This window comes from Rhopalosiphum padi, chromosome 4 (assembly GCF_020882245.1).
Source record: "Rhopalosiphum padi isolate XX-2018 chromosome 4, ASM2088224v1, whole genome shotgun sequence".
Taxonomy (NCBI): domain Eukaryota; kingdom Metazoa; phylum Arthropoda; class Insecta; order Hemiptera; family Aphididae; genus Rhopalosiphum; species Rhopalosiphum padi.
The window spans coordinates 6,624,880-6,640,490 of record NC_083600.1 but is presented as its reverse complement, the minus strand read 5'-3'; positions in this window follow the sequence as shown (position 1 = coordinate 6,640,490).

Below are 15,611 nucleotides of genomic sequence, written 5' to 3'. Positions count from 1 at the left end.
AACCGTCGCTTTTCGCGTAGGCATAAAGTCGGATTTTGGTAAAGTAAAATTTTCAAAGTAATTTTAATCGGACTATAGGAGTTTGTAGTATTAAAAAATGAATATTTGAAATTGTGGAACTTTATATAATATTAGTACCGCCAGGTAAAAGTAGTATAATTTCTCTAAAATCAATAGACGATGGAGTATAAAATAATATATTATAAACGCTCGCGGCACGCATTATGTGATGATCATCATATAATATAATGTTATTCATTATTACATGATTTAATGGTTTACATTAACAAAAAAAAAAAATAAATAAAAACTCGCCGGAGACAGTACGCGGATATCTACGCCTATTTTTCAAAAATACATCGACAATATTCTAAGACCAGTACAATGATAAATGGTTATCATACCTACTGTATAAGTATCGTTTGTGTTTAATCGCCGATGGACGTTGTAGATATTTTCATCATAAATTGAACGAAATATAGATTTTCCGACATGTATATACGCGGTCCAAATTTAGTACCAAATATAATATAGTCACTAGTGGATTTACATTACGGATATTACCTACCTGTTACGTGACTATTAAAAAAGTTTTAGAATTCACTACAGGTAGACAGTTTTTGAACACAATATTATGGATCTTATGGCATTTGCATGTTTGTTAGGAATAAATATATTCAAAATCTCTTAAAGCGGTACAAATGATGGTAAAAATAAACGTAAATGTTCTATTGTTAAACGTTTTGTGTTTGTATTTTTTTATAAGATATATTTTGTTACCTATTAGCACATTTTGTTATTTTTATTTGAATCACGAAAATACAATTTACATGTTCTTATTATTTTATAATACATATTATCGTTTGTGTATTTTAGTGTACATTATATGTATAAACATTTGACGAAGGCAACCGTGGTGAATAGTAATCATAAGGTCATCACATCGAAATTATACGTTACATTTACTTTATAAATATCCACAATTATATAGTAAATTATAGTATTGTATAATTTTTAAATATTTAAAAATTAAAATAAACAACAAAAGTACTTCCAAAAATAAACAGTCAATGGTAAATGATTTGTCGGTTAAAATCTATTATTTTCAAATTTAAAAAATTCTCATAAAAAAAATATAATATATTTGAGACATTTAGGTCTCATTATAGGTCTTATTTAGGACATTATAGTGTAAATTAACTAAAATTTAAAAATTTTGTATTGAATACAACTTAAACATATATGTCGGTGTTTTTATTGCAATTTTAATATTTTTTAATTCACGACGTTCTGAGCTCTGAATGAATAATATATAGGTATTACAAATACGTTAATTAACGATAATTAATTATAATCGATAATAGGTACATTCCATTGTCGATTTCCGCGACGAAAATATGATATACATAAAATATTATTATTTATTATTTCTTGACTCGTATAGTGTATGCACAACTAGGGCAAACGGTAATCGATATCATAAAATACATATACTATAGCATACTACACTTATGTAATATTATATAATATATACGACATGATGTACCAGTGTATAGATTCCGCAGATGTGTATGTTACAGACGTACAGGTACCGTTTCTTCGGAGCTAAAAAATAATGTAATAATAAAACATTATATCATTTAGTTTTCTGACGGAAGAAACGCAGAGAGTGCATTCGTTATCGTTTGTTTCACTAACAATAACATTTTTATTACACAGCAGCATCGGTTGTTGTACAAATTAATATCAAATAACAATTTGATATTAATACAAATTACCGAGTTTTTCGAGCTCCATTTCAACAGCATGTACATTTGCGATTTTTTGAATTTTTATATATACATTATTTTGCGGATAATTTGCGTGATTTTGCGGACTAGTTTTCAAATTTTGCGGACAAATAGTTTTTTAGCGAATTAAAAAAAACTTTGCAAAAATTTAAAAAACCACCTATTTTATTTTTTTGTAAATCATAATTTTGCGGATAATTTGCGTGATTTTGCGGACTAGTTTTCGATTTTTGCGGACAAATAGTTTTTTAGCAAATCAAAAAAAACGGTTGACATGCTGGTGAAATGTTGCAAAAATTAAAAAAATTCGATTACTTCACTTTTTAAAATATCATCATTTTGCGGATAATTTGCGTAATTTTGCGGACTAGTTTTCAATTTTTGCGGACAAATAGTTTTTTAGCAAATCAAAAAAAACTTTGCAAAAATTTAAAAAATCACTTACTTTATTTTTTAGTATACTATAATTTTGCGGATAATTTGCGTGATTTTGCGGACTAGTTTTCAATTTTTGCGGACAAATACTTTTTTTGCAAATCAAAAAAAACTTTGCAAAAATTTAAAAAATCACTTACTTTATTTTTTAGTATACCATTATTTTGCGGATAATTTGCGTGATTTTGCGGACTAGGTTTCAAATTTTGCGGACAAATAGTTTTTTAGCAAATTAAAAAAAACTTTGCAAAAATTTTAAAAATCACTTACTTTATTTTTTAGTATACCATCATTTTGCGGATAATTTGCGTAAATATTTGTACTTGTTTTAAATTATTTTTTTAACCTTTTATTTTTTTTATAATCAATTGAAATCAAAAAAAAAATTTGAAAATGTTGCAATTTTGCAAACTATTTAAATTTTTCTGACATGTTATTACATATTTTGTTTTAAACTCTCCATTAGTACCTACTTAACTATAAAATTAGTGACCACTTGAACTATCGTGGGTATCTAACTTATTAAACTATATATATTATCTGTTGTTAATATTTTTTTTACTATAATATTTTATGTGATTTAAATGCTTTTTTTTGTAAAAGCTTAATATTTTTAAAATTAGAATTAAGAACACGATTCTACTTATTTTAACATTTTGGTTAAAATGATTTTCTTATAATATTAATTTTAATTAAATTTTAATATGATTTTAAATGGCGTATCTAGGTATACAATAATGATATTATAATTTGTTAAGTATTTAATATTCAAAATGATACAATTTATTCAAACATAAAATAAAATTGGACACCTGCAATTCATGGTACAAATGTAACAGAGTTCTCTTTTGACTTAAATATTTGTATAATACCATTAGTGTGTACTATACGCACCGGTATAATATAATATGTATTACATACTACCGCTGATTTAACAAGTAAAACCGTTTTAGATGGTTTTTAGCTAGTAGCCAATGTCCAAGACACTTCAGAGAATCGCAACAAAGATATTATAAGATTTTTTAAATTTTTGCAAGGTTTTTTTTGATTTGCAAAAAAAGTATTTGTCCGCAAAATTTGAAAACTAGTACAATATTTACGCAAATTATCCGCAAAATGATGGTATACTAAAAAATAAAGTAAGTGATTTTTTAAATTTTTGCAAGGTTTTTTTTGATTTGCTAAAAAACTATTTGTCCGCAAAATTTGAAAACTTGTCCGCAAAATCACGCAAATTATCCGCAAAATTATGGTGTATTAAAAAATACAGTAAGTGGTTTTTTAAATTTTTGCAAAGTTTTTTTTAATTCGCTAAAAAACTATTTGTCCGCAAAATTTGAAAACTAGTCCGCAAAATCACGCAAATTATCCGCAAAATGATGGTATACTAAAAAATAAAGTAAGTGGTTTTTTTTAATTTTTGCAACATTTCACCAGCATGTCAACCGTTTTTTTTGATTTGCTAAAAAACTATTTGTCTGCAAAAATTGAAAACTAGTCCGCAAAATCACGCAAATTATCCGCAAAATCATGGTATATTAAAAAATACAGTAAGTGGTTTTTTAAATTTTTGCAAAGTTTTTTTTAATTCGCTAAAAAACTATTTGTCCGCAAAATTTGAAAACTAGTCCGCAAAATCACGCAAATTATCCGCAAAATGATGGTATACTAAAAAATAAAGTAAGTGATTTTTTAAATTTTTGCAAGGTTTTTTTTGATTTGCTAAAAAACTATTTGTCCGCAAAATTTGAAAACTAGTCCGCAAAATCACGCGAATTATCCGCAAAATGATGATATATTAAAAAGTGAAGTAATCGAATTTTTTTAATTTTTGCAACATTTCACCAGCATGTCAACCGTTTTTTTTGATTTGCTAAAAAACTATTTGTCCGCAAAAATTGAAAACTAGTCCGCAAAATCACGCAAATTATCCGCAAAATCATGGTATATTAAAAAATACAGTAAGTGGTTTTTTAAATTTTTGCAAAGTTTTTTTTAATTCGCTAAAAAACTATTTGTCCGCAAAATTTGAAAACTAGTCCGCAAAATCACGCAAATTATCCGCAAAATGATGGTATACTAAAAAATAAAGTAAGTGATTTTTTAAATTTTTGCAAGGTTTTTTTTGATTTGCTAAAAAACTATTTGTCCGCAAAATTTGAAAACTAGTCCGCAAAATCACGCGAATTATCCGCAAAATGATGATATATTAAAAAGTGAAGTAATCGAATTTTTTTAATTTTTGCAACATTTCACCAGCATGTCAACCGTTTTTTTTGATTTGCTAAAAAACTATTTGTCCGCAAAAATTGAAAACTAGTCCGCAAAATCACGCAAATTATCCGCAAAATAATGTATATATAAAAATTCAAAAAATCACAAATGTACATGCTGTTGAAATGGAGCTAGTTTTTCGTGTGGCACAGTCGCTATTTGCTTTCGCGAAGTTTCAATTGCACGCCAATACAGTACCTCATTTACAATATAATTTACGTATCATGTGTCTATGAAGACGTATATTATATAGAAGTGACACGACTTAGAGGACTTGAACCGATTCTTCGTATAATTTAAATTATTGAATTTATAGTATTATTTATTTTATTTAGACTTTATAATTTAATATTTAATTGTAATTCTATAATAACTATAATATTATATTACGAGTGTATTCAATTTTGTGAATTTATTATTAAGAGGACGTTATACCCGCATGTGTTGACTCTGTCTTACTAATGTAGATCATAACAAATTTTCGTTCAGCAGAACACATTTTGTGATGTTAGCTTTAATATTAGAGTCAATTTACCTATTATCAAACTTAAAGATAATAATATTATCTAGGGCATCTCATAGGTTTTTATTGATATCTTAATTTTTAAGTGAGTTGTGGTTATGTAAAATATTAAAACATTAAAATGCTCGTAATCCGATTGAAAATTAAAATACCAATAGAAGCCTATGAGATACCCTAGATAACATTATTCTTTATTACCTTTAAGTTTGATAATAGGTAAATTGACTCTAATATTAAAGCTAACATCACAAAATGTGTTCTGCTGAACGAAAATGTGTTATGATCTACATTAGTAAGACAGAGTCAACACATGCGGGTATAACGTCATCTTAAGTCATTAACAACGATACTGCGATGTACTGATCATTTATGTTTATGTTCGATTATGCTGCTTTATATAATTATTAATTTTATAATATATAATTCTAATTCATTATAATTTATAATATTTAATCCTTAAACTCGTTGATCTCAAACCCTGAATCATTGGAACTCATAGTAATTATGAAATCCAATGTAATGTCTATAAATTGGTACGTCATATGTATAACGTTTACTTACTCGTATAAAACATTTTTATTAGATGTATTATATTTATTTTTTTATATTGTTATTTTTATGTTATGATATTTTCATACAAACGGGTTATCAGTGACCAGACGAAATGCCAATATTTTTACGACTGCACTGCATAAAGTAAATACGAATCGTCAATCGAGAGACTAAATCATATAAATATACAAGTACCGAATTCAGTATTTATATTTTATAATGATTTTTCTCTGACGACGACAACGGTCAAATCGGATCACCGTGCCGACGCGTGTCGTACGGTATTACTATCGTTCTATTTCGCACTCGATGACAAACATAATTTAATGATACGTTATTATTATTATTATTATTGTTGTGATTATACATATATCGTAATGTATGGTATAATTGCACTTATAATATAGTAACGCAGACTATTGTATTCGACGCACCTCCAGTGGCGTGGCCTAGTCAATGGTCTAGTAAATAATATAATAACTAAAAAGAAAAACAGGTACCATATCTCTCACTATATTTTGTTGCACCATATATATATAAGCCCCTCAAAAATATTACAAGCCCTCTCAAATAAATGTGATTAAAAAATATTCAAATTAAAAGTTATGATTGTTTCCTTAGAGATTTATTTTTCAATAAACATTTCTATAAATACGTAATATTATATATCATTATTTTATATAATTTACGCATATAAACGTTGTAATTTTACAATTAATTTTATGTTTTGATTGATTTTTCCCGTGGAAAAACCAAAAAGGATCAAAGGGTACCAGTACTTGCCACCCGTACCCAGACGTTATAATAAGTGGCCCGAAGTAGTTTTTCTTTTAAATTATAGAGTTTTAAATTTATTTTAATGATTCAAAAAACGGTAAAATTTAATTTTAATTTTATTAACATGTAGCAATAACTGCAGTGAATAATATAATACTAATTCCATAGTCATGTGTTCGGGATACTTATGGTTACTTATTGATTACTGATCAAAATGTTTAACAAAAATTTAAATGTTTATGCGTATTTTTAAAATAGCAAAAATAGAAATACATTTTTATATCAAGAATTTTATGACAGTTGAAATAATATATGTAAAACATTTGATAATATTAAAAAAAAATGTATAAAATAATTTCAGAAAGTAGGCGAACATCCCTTAGATATTTACAAAGATGAGGCTCACTGTCTTTGAAATGATGTTCGCTCTTAAGCATACGTTTTGAAGTTAGCCACTGGATTTGCTATAAGACTATTATATAAATAAAATAAAATATCAATTATTACGTATCATAATTTCAAGCACTACTGCAGACAATTGACAAAATTTGGTTTGGTTTGTAGTTTGTTCATTCAAATCAAATATTATATTAAAGAATTTATCGAATAACATTGTATAAAATAATAATTATTTATAATATATAGATATATATTAATATAATGTAGTTTAGACATCTGAGCAAAGAATAATAATTAACTTAAATACACATATTCAATATTTGTTGTTTTATGATATGACAAATAACAATAAAATTAATGCTAAAAATATTATAGGAATGATAGTAATTTTGGTTTTAAATATTTATCATACAAGATATTACTGTATGTTATTATTATCTATACTAATTTGTTTTATACGAATTTTTGGACTACAAATAATTATTACATTATGTGTTTATAAGTCACGAGTCTTTTAAGTTTGACGGTTTTTTTTCTATACAAATATAAGCGATAAGCATATCTTGGAATGCTAAACCGATTTATTATTTACTTATTTATTTATTTATTATTACTATAAAATCAATAATTATTCGAACCTTATATTTTACAATACGAATTTATCGGATGACTAAATTCCACTAATAATTATAGTATCCGATGGTAATGTCGAAAAACATTTAAACATTCGATCGATATAACGTCTATAACGATAAGCTCAAAAGTTATTGCAGCGATTGAAAAATCGTCATAAGTTTTGATGGGAAAGAAATAACAGACAGCATGCTTGTAAATCTAAAATAAAATAATGGAAGAGGATGATGTACGGCAATAGTTATTTAAGTACATTTTCGATGATCCGATATCGAAACGTGCTCTGGTTTCAGATAAACAGTTTAATGTTATCGACGTCGATTTGACCGCAGAACAATATAATCTGTGATTTATAAAAAAAAAGATCGGAATACGATAGTAAAAGTAAATTTCGATTATAATATTATTTTCATGTTGCGTCGGATATATAGATAGAGACGTCTGCAACGAGCAAAGAAATAACGACGTGCTCAGAAACTCGCGGTCAGAAACAAGCGAATAAAATAAAATAATATTTTACCTCGGTTTCTCGGCGGCAATCCTATCGCTACAAAATATATACAACAAAAGCACGTTATTTTCGTTTTATTCGCCGTGTTCACAATAATAATAACATGCCATACATTTCGCATTCGTAAATAGAAAACTACAGTGATTATTATGTACAAGTGATGCGATCGCGGGAGAATACAATTAGTAATATTGTGGGATTGTATATACCTATGGTTTTGACGAACGATTTAGAGCTATATAAAGCCTCCGCAGTAAGTACACCTATACCTATATATACTTTTGGCCAAAGAAGCGCCCATTTACCCGTGTCTAATGCATATACACATTCCGCCCCGATCCGTATAGCTCTCGTTCTCTCTCGCCCTCTCCCCAAACAATTCGTTAATCCCGTTTGAGATGGGTTTGTGAATATAGTGATTAGCCAACTACTTGTGCGTTGATCGAACTGTGCGGAACTACACAGAGAGTGCCTACCGTAGTAATGCATATAATACCTGTACAGCTAAGTATTTTAATACATCTATAATAGGTGCAGCGTGTAAAATCCCAACGACTGCGGTGGATAAGATCTCCGACGTTTTCAACGGCCGTATTGTACATCGATGCCGCCACCGCCGATATATTAATGACGGCATACCGAATGAAATGAAGAAGCATTCGTTTGAACTCGCGGCAGTTAGATAAACTATTTGATTAAGTAAAATAGTTTGGGCAAAGTCCAATAAATTTCCTCTATAACGGAGACGGTTAAATACGAAACACTGCAGTACTTAGGTACCTATATGTTTAATAAACATTGTTTGCAAAATAAATACATATAATACATTATACTGCGCTAGTAGTTACAGTGTAATCTGAAATTTGTGTAAATGTAATTTAATAGTATAATAATATACGATAATGTGCCCAATTTGCATGTTATGATATAGAATTATAAACGGCTTTCTCGGTGATATCAATAAAAACTAATACAAATATAATTATATTGTATATTTTATCAAATGTAATTTGAACATTGTTTGTTTTATTCGTGGTTTTAGTCGTATTGATAAAATGGCGTTTTTAATAGCGAATATAATATGTAATCTAAGTAAACGTTATTTCGTTTGTATATACCCAGGTTCTGTCAACTAACAGTTTGATAACTTCGCTGTCGAATATAATTAAAAATTAAACTAATGGTCAATGATAATAATTATATAGTTGATTTTATCGAACCATAAATAATTTAAAAAAAATTTTATACATATTATAATATTGGAAAAATTGGAGATTCTATAATAATATAATATTCTAATTATTTATCACATCTCTCGAGATTATAATTATTTCATATTATATGCTTATTTTAATATAATTTGTTTATTGTATGTATATTTAATATAACTGGATATTTTGATTAAACGGTAAAATACTAAGTTGTTTATAGAAGAAAATAATGAAACAAGAATTTCTAATTATAATTATCATAGAACACTTTACTAAAGTAATTTTTGAATAAAAGTTTTATTATTTATATAATTCAAAGTTCTTTTTTATTGGCGAATTAATTATCGGGCTACTTATTAATTACAATATTATACTATGTAGTAGAAAATTATATTAAAAACAATAAAAAGATATAGCTTTTGTTTTTAAATTAAGATTTCCCATATTAAAAACAACAATATTATATTAAAAATACAATAAAGATCATCATAAGAACACATATAGGTAAACAAATCATCGTTTTTAATGCTGTATACCTTCAAAAGAATACTGCTGCAGACATCGTGAACAAATTTCTGATTGGTGGAAATTGCACTATTATTTTTTATTTTTCAACCTTTGATTTGAGATTGAATTTTTATATTTTATTTGTGTCTCAAGAATCTACAAAACCATGAATTTTATTATTTTAAATTAAAAAATATATATTTCAAAAGAAAAAAGATAGATGCCTATATAACTGTTGTTTTGCATGCTTTTGACAAACTAAATTTTATCGTGTGTATTATTTGTATTATATCTGTAAAATAATAAACGTCTTTTTTTAATTACCTTATACATATCTTAAGTTTTTAAAAATTAGAAAAATGACACAATTACACAAGATTTATTTTAAATGGTCGTACCCAAGTATATAATTTACAATTTCAAATTCTACAAACTTTAATAGTAAAATTAATATTTTACATTTTACTTCATTATAAATTATTAAAAAATAATAAAAATATTTTTTTTTTATTCACTTAAAAACTGAATAAATTTGTTGGTTTCAAAATAAACACAAACTATATTTTTATTCCAGACAAGAATATTAATTAATAATCTACATAAAATATAATAAAAAAAACTTACTTAATTGATATATTGAAATGTTTATTTTAACTTTTTCCAATACCCGATATTTTAAAATGTTTTTTCATATTTATTCAATAATTTATTTAAAAAAGTTCTATGATGGTAAATTGATAAAGCTTCGTTTTTTTTTGTTTTTAGAATAATTACATTTGGTTAACTTAATTTTTTTGTACTCGTATACCTTTTATCAATGTAAACACCAAGTTTTTTCTATAAACAAATTTAAAAAAAAAAACCAAACAGTAAAATTGCATTGACAAAACGTATCGTATATGTTTTTAAATAAATAATATAAAAGCACAGTTGTTGATAAAATGCATTTGCCTTTTTATTTTTCGTTACTTCATAGAAACAATTAAATTCTAATTCAATCAAAATTTGATAAACTTTACTACTACTGTTATCCAGTTTATTTAATTACGATTTTGAAGCCTTAAGATATGATGACACTTTTTCTTACCTATATTTAATAATAAATTGTTTTTTTACAACCTGACAACGCATAAGAATTTGACTTTTCTTTTTTAATAATATGATTTTTTAATATTTAGAATTTTAGACTGTCAATAATATTTGACGATGAGCAACAATTTTGCGTGAAGCTTTTGGTTGATAACTTTCAACACATAGGCTTTCTACAAGTAAACTGTAAATAATAAATATTAATACATGGTAAAATTATATAAGAAATATAAATACATGCGTACTATTGATAAAAATTTGAAATAATTTTATTCGTATTTACTAGGAACTACCTACTCGTTACAATTAAAGTAGGAAAATATTAAATAAATATTTATTTGAATACTTAATTTGCACATTTAGATTTTGATTGAAGCGATTAATATGTTGATTAAAGTTAAACAATTATGTGAGTTTTTTAAATATTTTTTTGCACCTTTTACTACTTTTTGGAGTAGTTACAATATGTTTTAATCTTCAACTTAAAATATCTTTTCTTTTAGGAAACTTAATTTTGTACTTAAGTGAGTCGAGATAAAAATGCCCAGTACTTTTGTTTCTTTATAATAAATTGAAAAAAAATTAAAATAATTAAATTCTTACGTAAAACCAATTTTTGCTTTTTTTTTAAAAAAATACTAAAAAATGTTTGAAATAGTTTTAAAAAAAATATCAACATATTTTGAAAATTATACCATGTAATACCATAAAAATATTATTATATAAATTTGGTGAAAATTTCAAATACCTATTGTTATCGAGTTTAAGTTGAAAATCTAAGTATTTTTACTTTTCCGTATGGTTATAGTGACAGATATGAGACAATAGCATCAAAAACAAACATCATTGATAAATCAATTAATTGATCTCTCCGCTCAAAATCAAAAAGTTGATCATAAATCTACAATAATTTTTTATTAAATTTATAAATTATTATGTTATTAAAAATGTATAAAATATTAATTTATAGGCAAGCCTTAAAATTTTATACAAAGTTTATCATAAGTATTTCTTACTATAAAATCCAAAAATAAAAGCACAATTTTTATCATATAGATGAAGTGAAACCGACAAAATTGTATATTTATAATAATTTTAGCTATTTTATTGTTATTTAATAATATCCATAAGGATTTGTAATTTTATTTAAATTATTATTGCATCTTATTATACGCAATAAAATGTTCAAAATATTGATATTAATTTTTAGCTATTTCCCTTTTATATCATAATACTTACTGTGCAATGTTAACGATATAACTAATATTAAAATTAATTAATTTAATAGCAATAAAAATATATAATAAAACATACGTTGTAGTTAATAATATAGGCTGACAAACCGTCTCCACCGCCCTCGATTGTTTTTTTGTATGTCATGATTTATCATTGAAATTCAATTTAATACATCCATTACATTGACCTACTCTACGATGAGATACTACTTTTTACTTAATAAATAAATAAAATAATTAAGAAGCTATGTTTGGTATTATACGATTTAAATTGTAACATGTTACAAAATAATGAAATATGATTAACCAATTTATTATTTAAAAAAAAATACGATACTCTGGTAAACTAACAATTATGTGACCTTTTGCAACTACTATTCGACTCATTTCTAGAATTTTAAAATGCGCCTTTTTTATATTATTAAAGGAATGCATATTCAGCAGTCGTTTATTAGTGCATACAATCCCTGGAATTAATAGAGGTATATTTAATATTACATTATTATAATTTAAAATACACATTCAAACATAAAAAAAAAGATGGTTACTATTTGTATTCAAATGCGATGTATATTATGTGCATGTATGTGTAAATATTATATAAAAAATAACACACCAACACGATACGGTGACATTTATAGTTTTGACGTTACGCAAAAATTCAAATGACCATCGCCGGACACTGACCGACTCCTACGAAATGTGTAAATGTATTAAATAATATTATACGTAATAAGTAGCATTTTTTCGATCTCATTATATTCAATATCACGTATCGGTAAACATAGCACATAAATCTCGTAGAAAATAATGTACTGGCAAAATTGTTTGCGCGTTGCAGATAGTTATTCGGTTTTCGTCGTCGACGTTCAAAAAAATGAACATGAAAAACTGACAGAAAAACCTCGTCATTAAAATACAGTATCACGGTCGTCGCGGAAACGACAATTTCGAAAAAAAAAAAAACTTTACAATGCTTCAGTCGACCTGCTACCTGCTGCTGCTATCCGTGTTATATAGGTATAATATTATTATGTTATTATTATTATTATTATTATGCTCGCGTAGACGAAACAATTTGATATAAAAACTTTTTTTTTCCTTAAAAAAAAAAAACAGCGCATCGCGGTCGGGACGTCGTTATACGTTATATAATAATAGATAATAGGCAGTTATGATATTTATTTTAGACTGGTACGCAAACGTTATTTTAATATAATATTATAATTGAGACGTGGGCAGAGGATTATTTGCGGTGGCCTGCGACGACCTTGCCCTTGGCGACCTTCTAGCGGGTCTTGGAGGTAATAATGTAATAATAATGGTATCGCCGACGTTAATATTACAAAAAAACAATAATGTAATATAATTATATTCGACCACGTGGTTTTAAATTATGACTTGTGTCGACTTACGAGATGTGATTAAAATAGAATAATACATAATGACGAGATGACACGCGCCGTCGACGAGCGACCACAACCGATGACGATGACGATCGGTAAATTAGACTCGACGGAGACGAGCAAATAATTCGACTAGAATCGCACCGTCGTCGTCGTCTGTGCAAGTATAATGCGTTGTGGGTACCACACTGACACTGCGAACGACGTGTTATATTGTAACTATATAAGTGCAGCAACAGACGTATAATAACAATAATAATAATATAACGCGGCAATAAAATATTAAAATGCGCACACATATCGTCGAAATGCGCCACGTCATTCGCCTCGCATAACGGCTGATAATGTTATTATGATACAATCTCGTAATATGCGTACCGCGACATATTCGTCCCGGATGTGTGCTTACAATATAATATAATATTATAATAATATAATGTATTACAACTAACTCGTTCAGAGGTCGGACCGGATCGACGATTAAACGACGTTTAGATTAGACCGAAAAACTCGTACATAATAACTAGAAGAGAGGTAAAAACGTGTAATTATTTAATTTCGTATAATTTCATGTGAACGCGTGCAACGAAATATTATTACCGTATTGGTTATGTAAGTCTATAATATTATATAGTATAATATTGTATATTGCTATTTACAACCAATGGACACTGCAAGAGACACTGCCGATGAAATGTAAAAAAATGTAGTCTTGTCCGTAAATCTCTCTCGCCAAAGACTAAAAATAAGAATTGAAATCAAAAAAAATTGGGCGTACGGGTCCGAATCATAAGACAACGTGCTCTTAACGTCTCAACGCTAAAAATCGTCTTAATCGATTAAATGTTAATTTTTGAATTGAAGGATTAAAATTTAAAAAGCTAAATCAACTTTTTATCGCAATAACTTTTTCATTACACTTTCGGGACTGCTCAATAGAATAAATTAACGACGTATCTTTAGCCAACAGGTATTAAAAAAAAAAAAAAATTAAATGGCGTTATCATTGCGCTCCATTTATCGACCTTTTATAACTCTCCAGTGTTAGTCAGATAAATTTAAAATATGTTGTGTGTCCATAATTTGTATTAAGCCAGAGTAAACATATTTGGCTTATGCAGTGCGAAAGCATATTTTAAAACGTCAAATCAGAATTAAATATATTTAAAACGTAGAGCAATAATTAACAATATTTTTAAAAGACAATAAATTATTGATAAACAAATATACGGTTTAAAAAATAACCCAGTATATAATATATTTAAAAATTATTTCACTTTAAAACTATTAATTTTAAAGTAAATATAAGCATCTCGACCAGATATAATAACTATCATTCAATAATGACTGTATATATATTTTGTATTATCATTATTATTATTATTTTGTTACCACATATTAATAAAAAAAAGTATCTTAATTGTTTGACTAATTATTGTACTTACTAACAATAAAATAAATAATGACAGTATATGTACAATTTTTGGCTTAATTAATTTCCATAATCTCATATCATTATTATTTTATACGCCTTCTTAATATTTTAAATAGTGCAATTTAACGCTTACCTACTTAAAAATAGAACGTAAAAAGCGAAAAATACGTTTACCTGACTTCGGGTCGCAAACAACAATCTCCAAAAATATCTTGGGAGATATTTAGATAGAAAATTCATATCACTAAGTCACATAAAAACAAAAAGAAAAGCATTAAACATGTATATTAGAGACAGCATCAACTAAATTTACTTTTAGGAAGATGTTACACGAACATAATATTGTGTTATATCCGTCTAACGTACAGCATAGTAAATTTGCTTTCATTAGAACCGATTTTATTTTGTTAACTTTAAGATTAGAACGAATTTAATTATTAACAAGCTTAAATAAGTTAAGAACATTATATATTATCTCTCATCGATTTGTTTAAAATATATTAATGTTTAAGCAAGTAATGAGCAAATTTATATACCTATATTATATTTTAGTATTATACATTAACTCATTATTCGTTTAAAAATTAAAATATCGTAAAAATCGACGACAGATAACAGGTTAAATATTCTTATCTTTAAATTTGATAATCGGTAAATTTGCTCTAATATTAAATTCAATAACGAAATGTATGTTATACATTCATATTTATAATGGTATGATAAAATATGTCAAGTACAACATTAATATATTATTATACTGTATTAACATATTAATATAAATATAATATTTATTATGCATACTATGAATAATATCAAATTATAACAAAATTTAAA